Source organism: Bubalus kerabau, chromosome 12, assembly GCF_029407905.1.
Source record: "Bubalus kerabau isolate K-KA32 ecotype Philippines breed swamp buffalo chromosome 12, PCC_UOA_SB_1v2, whole genome shotgun sequence".
In the NCBI taxonomy this organism is placed as follows: domain Eukaryota; kingdom Metazoa; phylum Chordata; class Mammalia; order Artiodactyla; family Bovidae; genus Bubalus; species Bubalus kerabau.
The window spans coordinates 1,109,954-1,131,148 of NC_073635.1; the positions used below are offsets into that span (position 1 = coordinate 1,109,954).

The 21,195-nt window shown below is 39.4% G+C and overlaps 1 long non-coding RNA gene across 1 annotated transcript in view; it reads right to left on the reverse strand.

The window, feature by feature from the left end:
* Positions 1 to 14,950: 14,950 nt before the first annotated feature.
* LOC129624063 (uncharacterized) overlaps positions 14,951 to 21,195 on the reverse strand; it is a 32,520-nt gene continuing 26,275 nt past the window's right edge. Inside the window, exon 3 of the long non-coding RNA XR_008700718.1 lies at positions 14,951 to 15,159. This is a non-coding gene — a long non-coding RNA (uncharacterized LOC129624063). The remainder of the gene's footprint in view (positions 15,160 to 21,195) is intronic.

Sequence of the window (21,195 nt, forward strand, 5' to 3'; positions counted from 1 at the left end):
CTGCTTTAATGATTACACATAAAAATAATGATGATAAGTGAACAAAGGAATGAATTATAATTAAAAATCTATATAATATATGATTAAATGTATAAGTGAAAATCTCTATCCACTGGAAATATTGTTTAAATTTAATATATTTATTTTCACGTGCCAATATATGATAACAAATTTGTGAGAGACTCACAGTGTTACTTCGAAAAAATATACCACATTGTTATTTAGTTTGTAAATTAAACAATTTCATCACATTTAAAGATATCTTTTAGGCAACAGCAACTCTTCTACTTAAAATTTTAGGTACTCAACAAATCTTTCCACTTTTGTGAATATAACTGTTTGCAATTTAAAAAAATCTATATATGGCCCATTTTCAGCAATGTTTGAAATTTAATACATTTAAATCTATATTTGAATGAATGCCTTATTATTTTTAGTTTTCAAATTAACTATTAAACAGTGTTTAGGTTTTTCAACACAGAAAACTTAAATTAGCTATTTGTAGCGCAAAACAAATGACAATCACAAGTGAAAGTACAGAAGTCCTTTTTTGTGTGTGTTGATTATTATGCAATAAAATGCATATTTATTCATATATAAATAGCACAAATGTCTCTTTCTATGGACAACTTACACCCCAACTATATGCTAAAGTGTTATTTACCCTTGTGAGATGGATTAGTACTTGGATTTGGGTTTTGATACTCTATATAATTTTGTCTTTACAAATTTAAGAAATTTTTTGAAAATACAAAATACACATATATGAATATTAAGTTAAGCTGTTGATTGAATAATCTTGAGTTTTCTAAAAATATTATAGTTGTCAAAAGTCACAAAATGTCAATTATGTCAAAATGCCTTTAATTCACCTATAATATATTCAATATTTATAGTTACATTTTAACTAAAATATACTTGCAAATTTTGGAATTATTTCAGTTAATTATTCAAAATTAAGGTAGTTCTTCCTTCATATGGAAAATATTCCTTGTAACATACCTTAATTAAATGTGCTAATTTTGCATATTTTTTTCTTATTTATATTCACTCAATTAATTAATGAGGTATCATATTCAATTATTGAAACTACATGCCCCTATAAAATAATACTGGAGTGTGTTGCCATTTCTTTCTCTAGGGAATCTTCCTAATCCAGGAATCAAATCCACACTTCCTGAATCTCCTGTGTTGGCAGGCAGATTTACTGCTGAGCCAGCCATAAAAATGTTCTATCTATTAAATTTATAAAATAATCATTTTATGAAGGTTACAAAAGAAATACAAAATGTGTCTTTTTAACATTTCATGAGCTAATTGGAAAAATGAGCATTACGTTCCTAGGTAAATATTGAATTTAATACATCTAGAAACAGATTATAACAGTTTTGCAAAGTTGACTCATTGGAAAAGACTCTGAGTCTGGGAGGGATTGGGGGCAGGAGGAGAAGGGGACGACAGAGGATGAGATGGCTGGATGGCATCGCTGACTCGATGGATGTGAGTCTGAGTGAACTCCGGGAGTTGGTGATGGACAGGGAGGCCTGGCATGCTGCGATTCATGGGGTTGCAAAGAGTCAGATATGACTGATCTGATCTGATCTGAATCTAATAAAGGTATCAGATGAAAACAGATGTCTGAATAATATAGTTGTGTAACTCAACAAGGCTAACATTAATGGAAGGAATACTGTAAACTGTGTCAAGTACTTCATATGCTTAAAATTGCAGGAAGTTTTCTCGCTCATTTTACGGAAAAGAATACTGAAGTATAGAAAGGTCTAGCAGCTTGTTCAAATTCACACAGCAAGTAAATAGCAAGGCAGGAGACAGAATTCCAAAAGTCTAACCCAAAAGACAACACTTGTCATTACTGTAATACATATCCTCTGAAGAGAATTTTTAGCCCACTGCAGTTGTTTTACAATAAACACAAATTAATTGCTCTTGGATAAAAGCAATTTTGGGAAAGGAAATTACTCACATTGGCAAATGTGACATAAAAGGTAGAGGAAAGGGAAAACATTTTAAGTGGAAATGTGGGATTTGGAATTTCAGAATACATATTATAGGTATTTTCCTTTTCTTTTTCTAAGAGGAGTCATAAGTTTTGGAGAGCTCAAAATTTAGCTTCATTAAATTGAGAGGGAAGAGAATTCTCATTATTGGTTCCCACCATTTTCTTTCTTCCAAGTTGTGACCTATCTTATCACTACAAGTAGTCACTAATGCTGTAAAACATATTTCCTGGTGTCTGTTCAGGAAAGATGGCAGGAGTGTTCTTCTCTGTCTCTTGGAAGCAATGTGGAATGATAGCAGAAACAATACACAAACTTCTTTAAGGAATCGCCAGTGAGTAGTTAGACACTCTCCCTTCTTTCTGCTATAGTAATCATAGAGCTTATGTCAAGGGCAAGTCTCCACTGGCCTGGGTTTCAGAAAGACTGCAATGAATTGAGCCTAGCTGACAACTTCTGTAGAACATATAGCCTGGTGAGAAATAAACATATATGCTAATAAAACCGCTGATATTTAGGGTCTCTTTGTTACATCAGGTTATGCTGAATAATATGTTCTCAAAGCACCATGAGGTGTTTGGGAAATAATTATCTGTTTATGCAAAACCTGGGCTTCCCTTGCGGCTCAGCTGGTGAAGAATCTGCCTACAATGCATGAGACCTGGGTTCAATCCCTGGGTTGGGAAGATCCCCTGGAGAAGGGAAAGGCTACCCACTCCAGTATTCTGGCCTGGAGAATTCCATGGATTGTATAGTCCAGAGGTCGCAAAGAGTTGAACATGACTGAGCAACTTTCACTTCACTGCATGCAAAACCTTGGTCATAAAATTGTAAGAAGGATTTAATTACTAATTAACCTAAAATGAATTTTAAAATACTTGAGACAACTTTTTCCCAAAAGTTAACTTTGAATATGTCTTCTAAAATAGCAACAAATAATCTTCACTTTATAATTCCATTGCTGAAAATGTCCATGGATATAAATCACAATACATCTCCTACTCAGAAGATAACATCAGTAATGTATCACCAAAAATTTTAGAAAAGAAAAGGGGTGCTATTTTCCATTAGTTATGATATCCAAATTTTAGATACCTTCTCCTTAATCTGGAGTGACCCTGGAGTAATCATCCCCCATTCTTAGTTGAAATATTCTCTTTCTTTCAAGAATATCTCTGAGTTTCCCCACTTAACTGATGTTATTTAGGCAGAAAAGACAGAGAGGTGAAAAGGATGAGTATTCTAGAGAAAGTAAAACCAGAGTGTAGATAAAAAGCAGCCTTTGCTATATATGTTCTACCAAGTGGCCATTATGCTATCACCGATATTTTTTTAGCTACTGCTACTCTTCTCAATATTGAAAAAGGTATTGTGGTAAAAATTTGTTGGCAAAGTAACTTTTTTTTCTATGGCAACACCCACCTTCAGGGCACTATGTCTTGTTAGGAGATTTTGGGTTAGAAATGGACTGGCTCAACATATTCTAAACAGAATTATATTAAAAGTATAGAGTTTTAGTTTTCACACTAGCTTAAAATACCTGCACAAATTGTGTGTGTGTGTGTGTGTTTATATATCTTTCAGAAAATTAACTTTCTTTATGGGAGCTTTTAACTTTCCATACACTAAATATTTCTCAGCAACATCAGATTTTCTCATTTATATGTCAAGGTGTAATTATTTGCTTGGGAGAAGAAAGTGGCAACCCACTCCAGTGTTCTTGCCTGAAAATCCCATGAACGGAGAAGCCTGGCATGCTACAGTCCAAAGGGTGGAAGAGTCAGACACAACTGAACCATTGAGCACATACACTATACATTTAAAAAATGTGGTGGTAGTTTGGAGGAAAATTTAAAGCAATTTTAATAGTGTTATTTACTTATTAGCTACAAAATTAATGTTATTTTTAATGAAATGGTTCAAAATTGAAGCAAATCATTAAGTTCTCAAAATGGACTTTGAATTACTTTCAATAAGTAAAGCTTGTGACATGGTCTTCCAGTGCTTTTCTATTGTGTTATTTGATAATTGAAATTAAATTTTTAAAAAGACTTGATATTTCATAACTTTTTATGAGCAATTTGACTGCTGAATCAATGGTTCATGCTTTATTTAGTTTACCTTTTCAACCACATTTGTAAGTATCCTAGATATGACTTTTCAAAATCTGTGTGTAAAAATATCATTTGCATCCCCTCAGTGTAATTATAAGTACTAAATAGAAAAAAGAGAAAGTCCTTTGTAATACTTTAATATTCTACTAAGAAAGAGAAAAAACTTCCTATAACTAATTGATTAAATAATATTCAAAAGTGTATCTTAATCAAAAATTTATGTTGTGTGTGTGTGTGTGTGTGTGTGTGTGTGTGTGTTAGGAAGACAATATCTAATTAAAGGTAGTAAATATAGTTGAAATATCAGTGAAAGTGAAAGTCACTCAGTCATGTCTGACTCTTTGCGACCCCATGGACTATACAGTCCATGGAATTCTCTAGGGCATAATACTGGAGTGGGTAGCTTTTCCCTTCTCCAGAGGATCTTCCCAAACCAGGAATGGAACCTAGGTATCCCACATTGCAGGCAGATTCTTTACCAGCTCAGTCACCAGTGAAAGGCTGTTGCTGAGGCATGAAAGATGTTGGGATTCTTGGCCTCTGGAGGAGAAGAATTTAATCCAGGGCCAATGAAAAGGCTTGATAGCTCAGAGCTTTTATGTGATAAAGTTTTATTAAAGTATAAAAGAAATAGAGAAAGCTTCTGACATAGACATCAGAAGGGGGCAGAAAGAGTGCCCCCCTGCTAGACTTAAGCTGAATGTTATATAGCTACTAGCAGTCTGCTAATTAGAGAAAGGAAATGTCTCAAAACTCAGAGACTGGCACGAGGCCCCTCACCAACAACATGCATTTTGAGATAACATTGGCACAAGGAGAGTTGTCCCAGGCCATAAAATGATTGACATGAATCTTGGAGAAAGGAAGGTTTCCAAGCAAATACAGTCTCATTAACATAGCTTAAGAGAACATTTGCATGAGTAAGACATACTGGTTTGTCAAGTTGGTTCTGAGTCTTAGGCAGAGTCTACTTGAAGGCAGAGTGTAGGGTAAATACATAGTTCATTGACATAGCTTAGAACAAACATTTCCATAAGAAAAACACAGTGGTTAGCTTAAGGCTTGAGAAAAGTTAAGTTTAGGTGGAATCAGGTGTTGTCATGGCAACACACATTTTAACAGAAACCTGTTTTTAAATTTGTATAGAGAAGGGGAAAAAATATAACACTAGTAGTTTGTTTCCTACTGCTGCTTAAGAGAGAGATTAAAATATGTCTGACATTTGCAGCCTATTTCCTCCATTTGAAGACCTGGCCTTCCTGTCTGTTACCCTCTCATCAGGGAAGCCCAAACAAGTGCTATTCAAATTTCAATTAGTCTTTTTTTTTCCCTCTCTCTTTTTACTCAAAGGATCAAAAGTGCTCTCTAAAAAGATACCAGAAAGGAATGTTATGGATAACTTTATGATGTAATTAATAGCCAATTCATTTACAAAGATGTGAATTAAAACAAAAAAAAACTATGTGAATATATATAGAGAGAGAGTTCCATATTTGATGAACTTCTCATTATTCACTATATTAACTATATGCCTTTTTAATGTAAGAATTTCAGAAAAGAATAAAATTTATAAGCCTGGGAAATAAATATTACAGTATTTCTCAGATTATGATGTTGGCACTTGTAGTTTTGACATAATATTAACTTCCCCCTTTTCAACAATAGTATTTGAATGTTTCTTTGTAGAACAATCTTTTGCTCTGTAGATCAATTTACAGAAATGACTGTGTAGTTCAAAGCAAGCTTGTCATAGCCTAGCTACAGTGAATGGATTGTACAAGGATAAATGATCATATTAATTGCAGATTAGTGGCTTTAATTTTAATAATTAAAAAACAGGAAAGAAAAAGAAAGAAAGAAAGAGCATTAGAGAAATCCAAATAATAAAGGCTGGCTTGGACAAGAATAAAAAGCAACATATACATAAGAAGAAGATACAGTTCACTTCAGATCAGTTCAGTCGGTCAGTCTTGTCCGACTCTTTGTGACCCCATGAATCGAAGAACGCCAGGCCTCCCTGTCCATCACCAACTCCCGGAGTTCACTCAGACTTACGTCCATCGAGTCAGTGATGCCATCCAGCCATCTCATCCTCTGTCATCCACTTCTCCTCTTGCCCCCAATACCTCCCAGCATCAGAGTCTTTTCCAGTGAGTCAACTCTTCGCATGAGGTGGCCAAAGCACTGGAGTTTCAGCTTCAGCATCATACCCTCCTAAGAAATCCCAAGGCAGATCTCCATCAGAATGGACTGGTTGGATCTCCTTGCAGTCCAAGGGACTCTCAAGTGTCTTCTCCAACACCACAGTTCAAAAGCATCAATTCTTTGGTGCTCAGCTTTCTTCACAGTCCAACTCTCACATGCATACATGACCACTGGAAAAACCATAGCCTTGACTAGACGGACCTTTGTTGACAAAGTAATGTCTCTGCTTTTCAATATGCTATCTAGGTTGGTCATAACTTTTCTTCCAAGGAGTAAGCGTCTTTTAATTTAATGGCTGCATTCACCATCTGCAGTGATTTTGGAGCCCCCCAAAATAAAAACTGACACTGTTTCCCCATCTATTTCCCATGAAGTGATGGGACCAGATGCCATGATCTTCGTTTTCTGAATGTTGAACTTTAAGCCAACTTCTTCACTCTCCCTTTTAACCTTCGTCAAGAGGCTTTTTAGTTCCTCTTTACTTTCTGCCATAAGGGTGGTGTCATCTGCATATCTGAGGTTATTGACATTTCTCCCAGAAATCTTGATTCCAGCTTGTGCTTCTTCCAGCCCAGCATTTATCATGATGTACTCTGTATGTAAGTTATATATGCAGGGTGACAATATACAGCCTCGATATACTCCTTTTCCTATTTGGAACCAGTCTGTTGTTCCACGTCCAGTTCTAACTCTTGCTTCCTGACCTGAATGTAAATTTCTCAAAAGGCAGGTCAGGTGGTCTGGTATTCCCATCTCTTTCAGAATTTTCTACATTTTATTGTGATCCACATAGTCAAAGGCTTTGGCATAGTCAATAAAGCAGAAATAGATGTTTTTCTGGAACTCTCTGGCTTTTTCGATGATCCAGCATATGTTGGCAATTTGGTCTCTCGTTCCTCTGCCTTTTCTAAAATCAGCTTGAACAACTGGAAGTTCATGGTTCACATATTGCTGAAGCCTGGCTTGGAGAATTTTGAGCATTACTTTACTAGCGTGTGAGATGAGTGCAATTGTGTGGTAGTTCGAGCATTCTTTGGCATTGTCTTTCTTTGGGATTGGAATGAAAACTGCCCTTTTCCAGTCCTGTGGCCACTGCTGAGTTTTCCAACTTTGCTGGCATATTGTGCGCAGCACTTTCACAGCATCATCTTTCAGGATTTGAAATAGCTCAACTGGAATTCCATCATCTCCACTAGCTTTGTTCATAGTGATGCTTTCTAAGGCCCACTTAACTTCACATTCCAGGATGTCTGGCTCTAGGTGAGTGATCACACCATCGTGATTATCTGGGTCATGAAGATCTTTTTTGTACAGTTCTTCTGTGTATTCTTGCCATCTCCTCTTAATATCTTCTGCTTCTGTTAGGTCCATTCCATTTCTGTCCCTTATCGAGCCCATCTTTGCATGAGATGTTCCCTTGGTATCTCTAATATTCTTGAAGAGATCTCTAGTCTTTCCCATTCTGTTGTTTTCCTCTATTTCTTTGCATTGACTGCTGAGGAAGGCTTTCTTATCTCTTTTTGCTATTCTTTGGAACTCTGCATTCAGATGTTTATATCTTTCCTTTTCTCCTTTGTTTTTCTCTTCTCTTCTTTTCACAGCTATTTGTAAGGCCTCCCCAAACAGCCATTTTGCTTTTTTGCATTACTTTTCCATGGGGATGGTCTTGATCCCTATCTCCCATACAATGTCACGAGCCTCAGTCCATAGTTCATCAGGCACTCTATCTATCAGATCTAGTCCCTTAAATCTATTTCTCACTTCCACTGTATAATCATAAGGGATTTGATTTAGGTCATACTTGAGTGGTCTAGTGGTTTTCCCTACTTTCTTCAATTTAAGTCTGAATTTGTCAATAAAGAGTTCATGATCTTAGCCACAGTCAGCTCCTGGTTTTGTTTTTGTTGACTGTATAGAGCTTCTCCATCTTTGGCTGCAAATAATATAATCAATCTGATTTCAGTGTTGACCATCTGGTGATGTCCATGTGTAGAGTCTTCTCTTGTGTTGTTGGAAGAGGGTGTTTGCTATGACCAGTGCATTTTCTTGGCAAAACTCTATTAGTCTTTGTCCTGCTTCATTCCGTATTCCAAGGCCAAATTTGCTTATTACTCCAGGTGTTTCTTGACTTCCTACTTTTGCATTCCAGTCCCCTAAAATGAAATGAACATCTTTTTTGTGTGTTAGTTCTAAAAGGTCTTGTAGGTCTTCATAGAACCGTTCAACTTCATCTTCTTCAGCATTACTGGTTGGGGCATAGACTTGGATTACTGTGATATTGAATGGTTTGCCTTGGAAACGAACAGAGATCATTCTGTAGTTTTTGAGATTGCATCCAAGTATTGTATTTCAAACTCTCTTGTTGACAGTGATGGCTACTCCATTTCTTCTGAGAGATTCCTGCCCACAGTAGTAGATATAATGGTCATCTGAGTTAAATTCACCCATTCCAGTCCATTTTAGTTCGCTGATTCCTAGAATGTCGAAGTTCACTCTTTCCATCTCTTGAAGAGGTACAGGTGGATGCAAATAGACTAGATTGAACAGTCAAACAATTTAAAGTTGTATTAGATTGAGCTGTGTACATACACATTTTCCTTTTGTCTCTACTCTTGTTAATTTAATCAAAGTAATATGCAAAAACATGTGAAATATAAAGAGTGCCTGTATATTCTATATGCTTTCTGGATAACTGCATTATCAGTTTTGTTTATATACATTTGTTTAAATGGTGTAATTGAATGAAGAGGCAACTGCGCTTTGCTGTCTCAACTGGACCTTTGGCTCAATGACAAGGTTTCTCTAAGGGAATTGAACAAAGCTGACTTTGATTTCACTGTGACAATTAAATGTTTATGAAATGATAAAAAGTTCCTCTTTTATAAATTCCTCTTTATCTATAAGATGTATATTTATTAGCATAAAACAAAAAGCTTCATTGTGAAGCTTTTTGAATAGTCTACACTGATCTCATCCTAGTCTGAAAGAAGCAGACATTGGTCAACCTGGTCAAGAATAGAAAACAAACATCATTTTTCTGGATTGCATATTTCAGCTGAGTTGATTTTATTAAACCTCTCATTAGCTTCATCAAGACATGTTGTAATCAAACCCATAGTCACAGAAATCAAGGGAGAATGTCAGCTTTAAGTGGAACATATTTTCTGGAAGCAATTTTTAACACATACTTCATATTTCAAGTGCTTAACATCCATATACATTTTATGTAAAAGGTCATTTTTGTGTCTAATTATGGCTTAATTTATTTAAGCCATATTTAACTATATTAGAATAAAAAATCAGTGCTGCTTCCTAAATAAACTAGGACATTTTTGGTATTTTTACAACATGAGTTTTGTGGCAGATTTAGCACTTTCAATAAAATTTTAAATGTAAACTTTTAAATATTATACCTATAGAATTACACATTGAATGATTTTTAACATCTTTGATCAAATTAGGATAAAGCTATACTATTTACTCTTTCTCCCAAATTTGTCTTTTTTCACTATAATTTTGTTTCCATTAATTTTTACTCATTAACTTATTGAAGTCTATTCAATGAATGTTTATATTGTCTTTAGTATGATAATTGTTGAAGGGGACAAAAATGATGAACTAGGCCTATTCAACCAAGTTTTCTTATAGTGCTGAGTCAAGAATGTATTATTATGAAATATAGGTTTCATGTAAGAGAGACATCCTTTCTGGTGATATTAGGAATGATTTAATACAGGAACAAAGTAGGAATCACTTCTTTACACTGAAAGATGTTCAAGTCATATCCAGATGTCTGGGGAGTTTGTAATTTCCTTGGTTCTTTTTTGTCGCAACAAAAATTTGAAATGATGGACAGACCAGCGTTATAGCTCTCAGAAGGACTAGTGTTACAGCCCCATGTTGCATCTCAGTTTTATTTAGAAAGCAAAGGAAAAATACCCTCAAGGCATGACGGAATGCTGACCCAAAAGATGTGAAGAGAAGAGAGTCCTCCAGCCCAATTTTGGCTCCTCCTTTTATATGTTTTTTCTCCTCCCCCTGGGCTTGCCCTATGTAAATTGGACTAGCCAGGACTGCTGTTTGTTTACCTGAGGTCCTCACTCTGGTCCTTGGACCTTCCTTTGTTCTATTTTTTTTTCAGACATTTCCCTTCCTTGTCTTTTAGCCACCGCCATTCTGGACTCCTTTTTCCTATTCTAACTACTTAACATTTCCCCCCTCAAGAGATAGGAGGCCCAATTCTTTGGGAATAGGGGCGTTGAGGTCTCTCTGGCTACTTCCTGCTGAACTGGGACAGTGAGGGGCATTGGGCCTCCCCTCTTGCTAGTCTCAGGCCTCAAAGTCCTTATAGCAGTGTCCATCTAAGGGTGAGTAATATTTTCTGTGGCCGGTTGTAGTTTTATATATCCTTGTTGAACTGGCACTGTGTGTTGCAGCTTGTTAACCTGGGCAGAGAAAAATGGGCTAGACAATTGATAATACTAGGAGAAATCACAAGCAGCATCAATATGGTGATGACACAGACTAGTATAGGGGCATTAAAAGTGAAAGTGAAGTCACTCAGTTGTGTCTGACTCTTTGTGACCCCATGGACTGTAGCCTACCGGGCGTCCCCATCCATGGGATTTTCCAGGCAAGAATACTGGAGTGGGTTGTCATTTCCTTCTCCAATAGGGGCATTAGCCAACTCCAAATTTCCCGTCGGCAGCCGGATCCCCAAAGACAGATTGTAGCCACCCCAAGAACTCCCCAGCTCATTCTTTGAGATCTGGTAGGGTCTGAACGTTTTTCTTGAGGACTGTGAGGCTTTCTTTAACTTAGCTGGAGGTATTTTCCTAGAAACAACATACCTCATTCAAGATGACTCAAGTCCCTCCTTGTTCAGGGATCAGGAGATCTATCTACTGTCTGTTTTGGAGTAAAACCTCTACCAAGCTATGTTGGTTCTTTAGAGCTATCATGAGAATTCTTATCCCCAGAAAATTAATTTTGGGGGCATTGCTTAGAATGGCACTCATTTGTATTCCTGAATAGGCATCTGAGATCTCCCAGGGGCTCACAGGTGTATTGAGTATTCTCTTCTGTTTTCTTTCATGGCTTGACTCTTGAGAAGTGAATCCATGAGTCATGTCCTGGTACTTTGACTGCTGTGGGGGTAGAAAATATTACAGGGTAGGGGCCTTTCCATGTGGGCTGGAGTTGAGCCTTTGAGGACCCATCTTTCCAGACTTTAATTAGGACTTGAGTCCCTGGAGCATATATATATAGTAGTGACCCTTTAGAATCCTTTGTGTCCTGGTTGACAACCCCACAAGTGTATATCCTGTTGGAATTGCCCAATGGCCATGGTATAAGACCAGAAGATCTGAGCCTCTGGATCTAAGAAGAGGTCATTGACATAAACAAAAGGTCTCCTATATAGAATCTCATAAGGACTAAAACCAACCTGTTCCTTAGAGGCAATACAGGTGTGGAGGAGAGCTATTGGTAAAGCCTCCTTCCATCCCAGGGAGGTCTCCTCGGTTATTTTTTAATCCCTGTTTTTAAGAATTGGTTGACTCTTTCTACTTTTCCTGAAGACTGAGGTCCCCAGTCACAATGGAGTCTCCTCTCCTGGGTAGGTCCCACGTCTTTGGACAGGCTGGGTCAGCTGGGGCCTTTGAGCTCCTTGGGGGTTGTTTAATTGGCAAGTGGGACAAGAGACCACTTGCTTTATAGTCATTTGGAGGTCTGTTCCTCTGAAGGATCTTTCTAGTAATCTTTGGAGGGCTTTTCCCCTAAATGAGTGGTGGCATGTAAGGAGTTAACCAACTTCCATTGGAGGTTCCCAGGCAGAAAAAGGAGTCCCTCCTTTTAGAACCACCCCATATGATCTTCTTGAAAGCCCTCACTCTTAGCTTTAAGAGTCTCATCTTCAGTATATGAAGAAATTTCTGACAAATTAGTCTATGGACCTAAGATGCAACCCCTATTAGGTCATTGTTCTATAATGCTACCCTCTTAGCTGCCTGATCACCTGCTTGGTTCCCTCCTGCCACTTCCATGCTCCCTTTTTGGTGTCCATTTCAGTGGGAGAGTGAAAACTTAGTGGACAGATGGACTGCCTCCAAGAGCCTAAGAATTTGGTCACCATAATTGATTGGGGACACTGGAGTGGTCAAGTGGCCTCTTTCTATCCAAATCACAGCATGTGCATATAGTACCAGAAAGGCATACTTGGACTCAGTGTAAATGGCTACTCTTTTTCCTTTTCCCAGCTCTAAAGCTTGAGTCAGGGCTATGAGCTCAGCTAATCGGGCTGAAGTACCTGATGGCAAAGGTTTAGCCTCTATAGTCTCAAATTTGGGGACTTCTGCATACCTGGCTCTTCTTTTTCCATTCAAGACAAAGCTGCTTTCATCGGTGTACCAGATTTCCTCAGGATTGTTCAGAGGATCTTCTGACAATCCCTCTTGGGATTTTGTCCAGTGGTCCAAGGTTTCTAGGCAAGAGTGAAAGGGCAGAGAGCCCTCAGGAGTAGAGAGTAGGTTGACTCAATTAAGAACCTCACAAGGGGATATAGTCAGGCCTGGATTTTCCATCAGCACTACTTGATATCTGAGGATATGGATTGATCAGACATCCATAAATGGCCTCTCCCATTTAGGAGTTGTTTCACTTGAAAGTGAAAATGAAATCATTCAGTCATGTCCGACTTTTTGTGACCTATGGACTGTAGTCGGCTAGGCTCCTCCATCCATGGGATTTTCCAGGCAAGAATGCTGGAGTGGGTTGCCATTTCAGTGGCTTGTAAAAATCGTTAGATTGCCCCCAAAAGAGAGTTTTAAAGAATCTGCTATCAGGATTGCAATAGCTGCAAGATTTTGAAGGCAGGGAAGATTGAGCCTGTCCACTGGGGTTGAGGCTCTTGGATAAGTAAGCTATAGGCTGGGCTCAGGTCCCAACCTTTGAGTTAACACTCCCAAGGTTTTTCCTTCTCTTTCGTGGACATCAAGTGAGTTAAGGCTTGTTTTATTGTAGCCGCTGCCTTTTTTTGAGGAGTTCCCCACTTAAGTGGGATTGAATCATCCTGTCCCTTCAAGTTTTCATATAAGGGCTGGACAATTAGACCATAACTGGGTATCCAAATTCTACAATACCCAATTAGCCCCAGGCAAATTCGCAATTGTTTTTGAGTCGTGGGGAAGGGCAAATGAAAGATTCCTTGTACTCGATCAGAGGACAGCCTCCTGGACCCATGGGTAATCTGAAATCCCAGGTAAGTGACCTTTGTCTTGACCATAGGTCCTTAGCACAGGAGCCTTTATATCACCTCTCTGCCAAAAAGTTTAGAACCTGAATTGCATGTTGTTGGGCATTTTGCTCATCTGGAGAGCAGATTAGTAGGTCATCTATATATTGCAATATTTTCCCATTAGGTCCCAGGTCCACATCTGGGAGATCCTTTCTAAGAGTCTGCCCAAACAGGTGAGGGCTATCTCTGAACCCCTAATGTAATAATGTCCAAGTCATCTGTTGGTGTTTTTCTCCTGGAGCTTCCCACTAGAAGGAAAAATTGTATTGGGATTCATTAGCCAGTAGTATGAAAAATAATGCATCTTTGAGGTTCAAGACTGTAAACCACTTGTCACTGGGTGGGATTTCCTCCAAGATCACATAGCGATTGGGTACTGTGGGATGGAGGGGGACTGCAGCTTCATTTATGATCTGAAGATCTTGAACCATTCACTGGGTACAGTCCTTTTCTTTACAAGGAGTATCAGGGTATTTATTACATGGCGAATTGGTGGGGACCAATAGCCCACAGGCAAGGAAGTTATTTATTAGAGGCTGTAGTCCTTCCTGAGCTTCTCTTTTGAGGGGGTATTGTTTCCGCCTAGGAAACCACGTGGGATCTCAGAGGGCAATGATGACCAGTTCAGCTTAGTGGGCTCATCCAAGAGACCCTTGGTCCCACACTTGGGGGTTAATTTTGCCCTCTCATAGTTTTTGGTTCCTCTCTTTGGAGAGGATGTAATGGGTTCTTCAGTAGTAACCAGAAGCTGTAGAACTCTGGGGGCTGAAAAGCTTCCCACCACAAGGGTGGTCCCCAGTTTAGCGAGTATATCTCTTCTCAATAAGGGAGTAGGACCCTCAGCGACCACCAAAAACTGGTAGGAAAATATTTGTCCAATCCAGCAACAAAGAAGTGCGCAGGTGAATCTTTTAATAATTATTTTTCCTGTAGCACACAAAATGGTACAGGTTTGGGAGGACAAGGCTCCGGAGCAGGAGGTTAGGACAGAGTAGGTAGCTCCTGTGTCAACCAGTAAATTTTCGAACTTACCGGCCTCATCCAGTTGCACTGTTGGCTCCAGCCCCATGATGATTATCTGTGATAGGTGGACTGGGCCACTTCAGTCCTGTTGAACCATCATGATGGAAAGCTTGGTGCTTGACCTTGAGGCTCTTGAGTCCCCAGGGAAGAGTGCAGCCCTTGTAGCAAGCTGTTTTAGGAGACTTGTCACAGTTTGGACACTCTTTGGCCCAATGCCCTGCCTGTCTACAGATTAGGCATTTCCCATATGCCTTATCCTTCAAGGACTCTGGGTTTTCCATAGGACTTACCTTGAGGGTGGCCAGCATCTGGGCATGCCTTGTCTCTTTCCTTTTCTCCCTTTCCTGGGCCTTGGCTTCCCTCTTCTGTTTTCTGTTATAAAAGGTATTGGTGGCTATCTGGACCATCTCATCTAAAGAGGCAGTAGGGTCCCACTGCTGCAGCTGTTGTAACTTTATCTTGATGTCGGATGCACATTGGGACAGGAATTGTCCTTTAAAATCACCTGCACAAAATATTTAATACCCTCAAAAAAAATAAATAAAATAAAATCACCTGCACATCGTAAGAGTCTAAGTCCAAATTGGTAAACTTTTGGAGGGTTTCCAGAAAGGCAATGGGGTTCTCATTGGGCTCATGAGTTATTGCTGGGACCCAGGAATAGCTGATTACTTTTTGCTGGGTTACTTTCAGTCTTGCCTTCATACAGATCAGAAAATGATCCCTTTCCTAGATGTTCTCATGGTCATTATAATTCCAATTAAGATCTGAGGAGGAGACTGCAGTTTCCCCTACTGGGTTTTTATCACTTGACATGTGAAGCCCTGTAGCATACATTCGGGCTTCCTTTAAGACCCTAGTATGCTCAGGGTCAGATAAATTTTGGCTAAATATGGCCATTGTGTCCTTCCACGTCAAGTCAAAGGCCAAGGTAATGTGTTGGAATGTATCTAGATATTTGTCTGGGTTATCTTTATACCTCCCCAGGTCTTGTTTGATCTGTCTTCTAAGAGGGAGAAGGGCTTATGGACCCGGATTGGTGTGAATTCTCCTCCAGTTTCAACTAAGGGACATATTCAAGTTGGTTTTTGTGATAGGGGTGTTCCCAGATATGGGGGCACGTTTGGATACAAGGAAGGAGCACCAGGCAACTCAGGAGCTGTGGGAGGTAAGCCTTCAAAGGAGGGTTCCTTCTCTTGGTTGTCTGTGCCTAACACCATTTGTCTAGTAGGCTCACTTTTAGGGCATGCAGCAACCCCATACTTAAGACAGAGTTCCTTCATACATCTTAGTCAGAAGAAAATTTGGACATAGGGGATCTCTGTCCATTTCCCTTCTCTTTTGCAGAATAAGTATAGCTGCAGGATGATATTGTGATTTAAACTCCCATCCTGAGGCCACTGTTCCTTGTCCCCCAGAGGATATCGCACAGTGGCACAAAAGAATTTTAAGCGACTTCTCCTTAGAATTAGAGGATCAAACAGCTTCCAGTTATCAAGGATACATCTCAAGGACATCTGCCAGGAAGCGGATGGGTTATTTCCCATATGAAAGACAGTGATGACAGGGAAGAAAAGAAAAAAGAAAAATCTAATAGGCCTTCTTCAATTTCCATGGGTGGACTTCCTTAGGGGTGAGTCTTTCTGAAATGTATCCTACCCAGTACTATTGCAACCTGAGAGCCTGGCGTCTCTGGGTCAGGGTGCAGATCCCCAGGCAAGCTGAGGCATGACAGCCTCCTGGAGAGCGAATCCATGGGCAGGTCAAGGCATGTCGGCCTCCCAAGAACTGGATCCCTGGGAAGGTCGAGGCATATTGCCCTCCTGGGATCCTTGGACTGGCGAATGCCCAAGCAGGTTGAGACATGACAACCTTTCGAGGACAAGATCCCTAGGCAGATGGAGGCAGGATGACCTCCTGGGACCCTCAGACTGAAGTTGGGCATCCCCAAGGTCTCCAGCATAATCAGTGCTGAGTAGAATTAAGGGGTTGTAATTTTACCTCATTGCCAGTTTGTTCACCACAGATGGGAAGAGATATCATGATGTAAAGCCATCCAAGTCTGTGCCCTGAGACTGGGAACCTGGTGAACAGCCATAAGCCATAAGCCTCTTACTGCTCTAAGGGAATGTAAGTCACTGATTTCCTCCCATTGTGGAAATCTAGTGATTTCCTAGATTTCCTGCATAAGAGCAGGTTAGGGTGTCTCCAGTGGTAAACATTTCATTGTCATAGTCCCACTTGAGGTAAGAACAGAAGTGATGACAAAGGAGTGGGTTATCTGGCTCTGTTAGGGACATTAAGAGTATCTTAATAAGTGGGGTGGATTAATGTTGACTACAAGGGGGCAGGGTCCTGGTTTTAGTAGTTAGTAAGTTGCTTCAGAACAAATTGATATGAGGCAACAGACCAGGTATTCCATAAAGTGGAGTGGAGATTTGATCCAGGGGCGTGTTTCTAACTTTAGGAGAAGGGTGGTAAAAGTTTGGGTCCTAACGGCCTGCAGGGCTAACTCCCAAAGTGGCAAACATTATCCCCAGAAGCTCAATTGCCTTTGAAGGGATGCCATCAACAGATGAACTTCTAGCAGGCATTGTGTGCTTGTCACCCACCCTAGTGGGTCCACTGAGAGATGCTGTTGTTGCACGTGTTGTAGGAAACATGGAAGATGAAGGCCTGAATATCTAGAGAGATTGAATATTATACAGTGTTTCCCTCCCATGGGCCAGCTATTTTCTGGTTGTCCTCCAGAATATTGTAGAGGCAACATTGTGGGTCTGGATGGGGCTCAGGAAAGAGCATGAAAAAGGAGGGAAGGGGGCAGGGCACAACTTTTGAAAGAATGACATAGCCCAAGGGCATAGCATAAACTGATTAAAGTCAAATCATGGGTCCAAGATGACAAGTCAAATTCAACTAAACCTTGATCCCCAATCTGCAAGCTTAATGACATACCCAGAGGTGGCAGGACAGCTCCAAGTCACTGTCAAAAGACAGAGGAGTGGGTGGTTCCCCAATGGTTGGGATGATCCTCCCACTCATTAGCATATGAACTCACCCAACTGGAGAAAACTAGCCACACTACCTTCCATGGCCACTGCACTTGCCCTCTGTGATGGCCCACACCCTGTGGAGTGTGCTTCTCTCTGAATCCGAACAAATCCTCTTCTTACCTATCTCTGTGTCTCTCACTGAATTTTTGCAATCAGACATCAGAGCCTGAGCTGCATTAATTCCTGAAGCCACACACCATGGGTTTTGGCCAGGCTCAAGTCCCAGGAGAGAGGAGCTGAAGGACAGAAGGAAAAGGCAGTGGAAAAATGTGCCAAGGAATCCCCTTCATAACCTGCCAGAAAATCTGCTAAATACCTGACTTGTGCTCACAGTTTTCATTGACCTGATTCTTAGCACAAAGAAGATTAAGGACAGAAGAACACCCATCTGCTTGGGTAACAGCTACTAGAGCAGAGGATAGTAAGGTCTTCAGGACACACTGGGGAGTAGCCTCTCCAGAGTCCCTCAATTGCACCTACTGCCACTAGCCTGTTCTCGAGAGGTTTGAGGAAACAAGAAATAAGAGATTGTAAAGAAATTAAAATTTTGTTAGGCTTACGTCCTTCCAGGCATAGGAATGATACCCTCCTACCTTAACTGAAGGTCTTCTGAAATCTGAGACTGAGCTGTGTGAGTTTTCTGCTGAGTTTGTTTTTCACTGTTTCAGTTTCCAGCATGCTGTGCTTCTTGTCACTTCCCCTGTGCTGGGTTTTTTTCATGTTCAGCTTCCACCACAGGAGCTTTCGCCGATTTGGGCTCCTGCTGTGCTTGGTTTCCTCCTTGTGGGGGCCACACTGAGGTTGTTTCAGGCAGATTAAATCCAAGAAACAGCACCATAGATGTAGGGGAAATTTGTAATTTCCTTAGTTCTGTCTCATTGCAACAAAAATTTGAAACAACAGACTGACCAGTGTTACAGTCCTTGGATGGACTAGTGTTGCAGCTCCCTGTTACAGCTCAGTTTTATTTAGAAAGCAAAGAAAAATGAATCCTCGAGGTGTGAGGGAAGGCTGACCCAAAAGACACAAAGAGAAGAGAGTCCCCCAGCCCAATTTTGGGTCCTCTTTTTATGTTTTTTTTTTTTTTTTTTTCTCCTCCCTTGGCCCTGCCTTATGCAAATTGGGTTAGCCAGGAGTGCTTTTTATTTTACCTGAGGTCCTCACTCTGGTGTTTGGACCTTCCTTTGTTCTATTTTTGAGGGCTTTTCCTTTCCTTGTCTTTTAGCCACAGCCATTCTGGATTCCTTTTTCCTATTCTAACTACCTAACACATATTCAGCAAGAAATATTTGACTGTATATTTAAAAATGGTAAAAGTTATTTCTGAATAATAATTCTACATCTAGAAACTAATTTCCAGAAAACTTGCCCTAGTCATAAGTACACAATTATTTCATTGAATATATTATAAATGGTAAAAGCTAAAATTTTATTTATAATGAATGCTATAGCAAATGAAAGTACATAATTCATTTATCAAAGTGAGCTAGAGGAATCCATCTGTACCAATTTAAAATGATATCAACATATATTAATAAGAAATAAGTTGGTTGCCAAAGATTGTGGTTATATTTATATGAATAAGCATACACATAATCACAATAAGAGGAATTTATATAGCTCAATAGTTATATTTTTGTGTTGTAGTTTGGGAGAATATCACTTTGTACAACATATATTTTAGGAATCTTTGAATTTTAAAGGTGTATGTATTACTTTTGTTATCAGAAAACTGAGAAAGACTGAGAACTTTTCTAGTTACCACCTTACTTCTTTCTTCATAGTGAAACTTAAAGAATATTCCTTACTTTTTCTTTGGTTTGATATCTCTCATTCCTCCTATAAACCATGTTTCCTCTCAATATCTTATCTTCCCATAGGTTTTCAAGAGGGAAAAGAGAAAACAGGAAAATAGGGGGAGACTAAACTTCTTTTTTCAATGTAAGTTAAAATGATTCTTTCTTCTGGCTCTTATTTGAGAGTAATCTCCAATGGACTATTATACTCATCATTTACCATTTTCTTTTTACTTCTCTTGCCTTCTTGCTGACTTTTTTTTTTTTTTTTTTTTTTTTGCTTCTTGTCTACTTTTGACAATAGCAAAAACATCTGTTGATTGCCCAATATTTATTCCCATTTTTATACTGGCTAACAGTCTTTTAACTTTGTTCAAATAATCACCTCTCCCCTTCATTTCTCAAGAGATACTTACTCCATCTCCAACACAGAGGTAAATGCTGAATGAACTGAACCAATCAGAGTGAAACAATTCCCCAGTTAATGTAAAGGGTGGCCATGTGTCCTGTTCCTATTCAGTGAGATTTTATAACATATCTAAGGTTACAGATGGCTTCCCATGAGCTTCAGTGGTAAAGAATATACTTGCCAATTCAGGAGACACAGCAAATAAAAGTTTCATCCCTGGATCAGGAAGATCCCCTGGAGAAGGGAATGGCAACCACTCCAGTATTCTTTCCTGGAGCATTCCATGGACAGAGGAATCTGGCAGGGTACAGTCCACAAGGTTGCAAAAAGTTGGACAACATTGAGTGACTGAGCATGCATGAATGAAAGGTCACAGATAGACTTGAATGGTTTTCTATATATTTTAATGTTACCTCTAACGACTACAGTACTTTGTAACCATGATAAAATCACTCTGAGGGCAGAAACACAAATGAGGATGATGAAGCACAAAGGAGATGAGAGTGTTAAATTATTACCAAAAAAAAAAAAGAAAGAAAGAAAGAAAGAAAGAAAAATCTAGAAAACTGCCTTTCAGTTCTTGTTCCATGGGCAATTCATTTTCTTGCTATATAAGTCAATTTAACTTAAGATATCCAGATACAGCCTCAAGAATCCTAAATAAGCGATTGCTATGTGCTCTAGAATGCCTCTAGAATACCTGTCATCCTGACTATCCACTCACTGAGGGGCCACACACAGTAACGGCCTTTGGAATTGTAACTTCTAGGTCTCTACCTCAGACTTCCCTGCTTAAAAAAAAAAAAGAAAAAATGTATTGACAAATCACAGTACCTGCTAACTTCATGTTGGTGCCACATGTGTACTCCCCCCCCTACCCCACCCCACTGAATTGTGCATTTTAAATGATTGAATTAAAAGACATGTGAGTTGTATCTCAATAAAGACGTTAAAGAAGGAGAGACAGAATCAGTAGTTTGATGTGTTAGTCGTTCTGTCATGTCTGACTCTTTGTGTCCCTCTGAACTTTTATCTGCCAGGTGCCTCTATCCATGGAATTCTCCAGGTAAGAATACTGAAGCGGGTGGCCATTCCCTTCTTTAGGGGATCCTCCCAATCCAGGGATGGAACTGTGATCTCCTGCATTGCAAACAGGTTCTTTACCACCTGAGCCACAAGGGGAACCCCAGTCTACCCTAATTCATTCTAATCTGACACATCCCACCCCAATTTTGAAACTATTCATTTTCCTTTTATAGGCATATAAGTCTTAACTGCTCTCA